This window comes from Lygodium microphyllum, chromosome 9, assembly GCF_053477565.2.
Source record: "Lygodium microphyllum isolate KBCC chromosome 9, Lygodium_microphyllum_v1.1.10, whole genome shotgun sequence".
Taxonomy (NCBI): Eukaryota; Viridiplantae; Streptophyta; class Polypodiopsida; order Schizaeales; family Lygodiaceae; genus Lygodium; species Lygodium microphyllum.
The window spans coordinates 23,161,433-23,165,674 of NC_141143.1; the positions used below are offsets into that span (position 1 = coordinate 23,161,433).

Genomic DNA, 4,242 nt, shown 5'->3' on the forward strand with positions numbered 1-4,242 from the left:
GTAAATTTTGAACATGAAACTTTGAAAACTTGCCATTATTTTTACCAATTTGTGAAAAAAGTATTTTGTAAGCACAAAGCACACAGGCATGCATGCACACACATTTATAAAAGTCCGATCTGCGGTAGGTTGTTACACTATTACCACTCTCTCGTGCTCCTTGCCCTTGTAGTGACGTGACTAGTCTAAAATTTTGGTACCACCCAATGTCCAAGGTTGCCGCGGGCCTTGTAAATATTAGATGCCTTAATCGAGCTTCAAAAATATGCATGCATCTAAAGCGCGCGTGAAGAGGCGCTACTAAGTACTTCGTAGAAAGGCATCTTTCTAGAAGAAAGATCGGAGTCCGGACCAGGTGATTTCGAGGAGTTTGTTAACCACCGACAGCGTGCTTCATCAGGAAAGCATACTGAAATTGGACTCTCTGATGGCCAACGGCGTGCCGCGTCATCACACACGTGACACGTCTTTCCCATGCCATCTACAAATACGTTCGCGAGATGGTCTGAGTCGCAATGTACAGTAACAACTTACAAGCAGAGAGAGTGGATCCACAAATTTAGTCGCGACTGGCAAAGAGATCATCGGTCAGGTTGTTATACACGCTCAACTTTTGAGTAGGCCTGCACTAGGTATACAGTCCAGGACCCGGTCACGGCGGGTGAGTGGTGGTCATGGCTGATTACGACGGAGGGCTGCTAGTGCTCAGCTTGGGCGTGTGCTTTGCGCTCTCTGCGTGGTTTGTCGTGAAGAAGGAAAAGCGGCGAGCGGCGGCGCGGCGACCTCCGTCGCCGCCGGCGCTGCCGCTGCTCGGCCACCTGCACCTGCTGAGCAACCTGCCACACCAGCCGCTGTACAAGCTGTCGAAGCGCTACGGTCCCTTAATGTACCTGCAGCTGGGGAACGTGCCGACAGTCGTGGTGTCGTCGGCGGAGCTGGCGAAGGAGGTGCTGCAGACGCAGGGCCACGCGTTCTCTTCGCGGCCGCGGCTGTCGTTGGGCGTCTACTCCTTCTACGACTGCTCCGACGTGCTGTGCGCGCCGCAGAGCGCCTACTGGAAGCAGATGCGCCAGCTCTGCGTCATGGAGCTATTCGGCGCAAAGCGCACCACCGACTTCAAGACGATTCGAGGGGAGGAGAGGGCGCGGCTGGCGCGGCGCGTGTGGGAAGAGGCCACCAACGACCGCTCCTTCGAGCTCCGCCGCCAGCTCATGCTGCTGAGCAGCAGCGTCATCTGCCGAATGGCTGTGGGGCGCCGCTTCGCCGAGATGGAGACCGCCGTCTCGGCCGCCAACTTCACCGACATCATCGCCGAGATCTCCCGCCTCGTGGGCAAGCGCTGCTACGGGGACTTCTTGCCCTACCTCCACTGGATGGACTTCTTTCTCATCCGCGAGATGAAGGCGTCCGCCAGGAAGAGCGACGCGATCCTCCAAGGCATTGTCGATGGCCGCCGGGCTCGCTACAAAGCACAGGCGGCAGCTGCACCAGCCCCTGCCCCGAGATGGCAGCAAAGCGAGGACAAGGAGGCCGATCAGGCCCCAGCGAAGAAAGCCGACCTTCTGGACTTGTTGCTTTCGCTGCAGAAGGCCGACGCCAGCATAACCGACGACAACATTAAAGCCATCTTATACGTGAGAATATTCCCTTAACTGCAGCGTTGAACTCCTTTAGTTTTCACTGCATTGCCTATGACAACGTGTTTAGTAGCGGAATACACACACTCAGTCAATTTTATATGAAACTTCACCGCGGTGGCGCGCTCTTTGTTATATGATTGTTTGCGCAGGACATGTTCGCCGCTGGAACCGACTCCTCGGCCATCACCGTCGAGTGGGCCATGGCGGAGCTCCTCAGGAACCCGAAGGAGCTCAAGAAGCTGCAAGCCGAGCTGGACGCGGTGATAGGGAAGGAGCGGCTGCTGGGGCTGAAGATAGATATCAGTATGGGTCCCGCTTTTACGGGGACGTGTCGGTTACTCCCGGTTGGTTGCCGGTTATGCAACCTTTTTGTTTTTTAAGAATTTAATTCAAAGAAGATAGCTTATCTTCATCAAAGCTATTCGCGGGCATGTGGTATAGCGCAGCTCTGTGTGGAGTCGGGGATCCAGGGTTCGATCCCAGGGATTGATCCTCTGGGTGAGACCACTGACCCTTTTAGGGGTCTTTTAATTTGTGGGCCCCACGGTCACCCATTCACCGGGTAAACCCGTCAAAAACCGTGGGGCCCTTGCTGATATATATCCACAGCCGGCTGCTGGAGGAAGTCAACGTGGCGGAGCTGCCGTTCCTGCAGGCGGTGGTGAAGGAAGGCCTGAGGATGCACCCGCCGGCGCCACTCATGTTCCCGCACGAGTCCACGCAGGCGTGCGAGGTGGCAGGCTACAACATACCGGCCAGGACGCGGGTGATGGTCAACATCTGGGCAATTGGCAGGGATGAGTTCCGCCCCGAGCGCTTCATCGGCAGCGACATCGACGTGCGGGGCCACCACTTCGAGCTGCTTCCCTTCGGGGCCGGCCGCCGCGGTTGCCCTGGCTGGACCCTGGGCCTCCTCACGGTCCAGGCCAGCATCGGCATGCTGGTGCACGCCTTCGACTGGTCCGTCCACCTGCCCGACGGCGCCTCCACCATCGACATGACGGAGAAGTACGGCCTCTCCGTCGGCAAGGCCCAGCGCCTCGTCGTCAGCGCGACGCCCCGACTGCCCAGCCACGTCTATAACCGTCAATAAACCGGCTGCCCAGCCACGTCTGTAACCGTCAATAAGCTCATTCACAGTAGAGTGGGCACTGGAACCGTCACGGACGTATTATATCATTCTCTTGGACGTGAGCTGTAAGGAGATCACGTGTCGGTACAGACACGATTGGACAAACACTTTGTTTCTTTCCCAGACACCAAAAAAAAGAAACCCCACCAGTATTAATCGAGAAAACTCACCGCCACTCGTGTGAACTTGTCAATCTAAACCGCATTATTTAAATAAAACACTTTTCAATATGTCAACTATTACTTCAAACAGTCATGTTTATCAAGTTATCAACAATCGTTTGGTAATCGGTCACATCTCTCGGAAGCTCATATTGTTAATAATGCCTTTAAAGTCCACGTAGGATAATTTGGTCCTCCTCATTTTCCTTAACCTTTCCTCGTCAACTTGCAATGCTCGAATCTGAAAATTTTAATTCAAGGAGCTGCACTAAAACCTCAATTTCTTTGTCTAGAGAGTGGAAGGCTACATCACTCACACGTTCGAGTTTTCAATGATCCTTTTAGTGTAATCTGTCCCACATTCAAACTCATGCTGTCGACACTGCTTTTAGGGCATGGAGATCTAGATACATTTGATCTCGTCATGCTCCTTGACCTTCCATCCTTTTTTGATAGAACTTGGAAGTTAGAAGAACATTTCTTTGCCAATTAGAAGGGAGTAGCTAGCAATACGTAATATATGGCTCCAAAAAGGAAACTTCTCAAGTTCTGTATGTTTCCTTTCTGAAACACCAAAAGTAGCATGGGTATGGTAGGATTTATGCCAATTGAGATGTATGCTCTTTCAAGTTGGTTAACAGAATGCTTGTCAAGCTAATTTCATCTCGACACAGATATCACATACTTACATTCTTTCACATTTCTTTCAAACGATAGCTTTGACATGACATTATATTCTCGATTTTTCAAGGTAGTAACATCCATAAAACTTAAAGCCTACGTTATCCTTCAAAAGGGTGTTTGACCTTTTGAGGGTTCTACATTTCAAGGGAGGTTTGCAAATACAATGTGTGTCAAATGAAGGGTAGTGAATTTGGGAAATAATAATTAGGCTTCCGATGAAGAATTGGGAAACCTTTACCTCTCATTGTCATTGTCCTTGAAACTATAACAATGAATTACAAAGACATACTACCACTTGTATCAAGATGTCAACAACTATTACTTGAAACAGTCATTCATATCAAGTTGTCAATTGTCATTATCCTTGAAGTTGTCAATTGTCATTATCCTTGAAACAGTAACAATGAATTGCAAAATTACAAGGCTTCCAATGAAGAGTTGGGAAACCTTTACCCCTCATTGTCATTATCCTTGAAATGGTAACAATGAATTGCAAAAAAACAATATGAGTCATCGTGTCAAGGTGTGAACAACTATGAAAAGACAAAAGCATGAAAGCATAAATAGGGACAGATCTAAAGTAAACTATTCACAACCATTATCAATAGAGGAAAGAGAGATTTAA

At 50.1% G+C, this 4,242-nt stretch overlaps 1 pseudogene across 1 annotated transcript; it reads left to right on the forward strand.

Moving 5' to 3' along the window:
- The first annotated feature begins 528 nt into the window (after window positions 1–528).
- LOC148030865 (cytochrome P450 71AP13 pseudogene) lies at window positions 529–3,018 on the forward strand (annotated as a pseudogene). The gene is made up of 3 exons (XR_015692014.1): window positions 529–1,634; window positions 1,790–2,011; window positions 2,161–3,018. The product of XR_015692014.1 is annotated as a cytochrome P450 71AP13 pseudogene (transcript).
- Window positions 3,019–4,242: the final 1,224 nt, after the last annotated feature.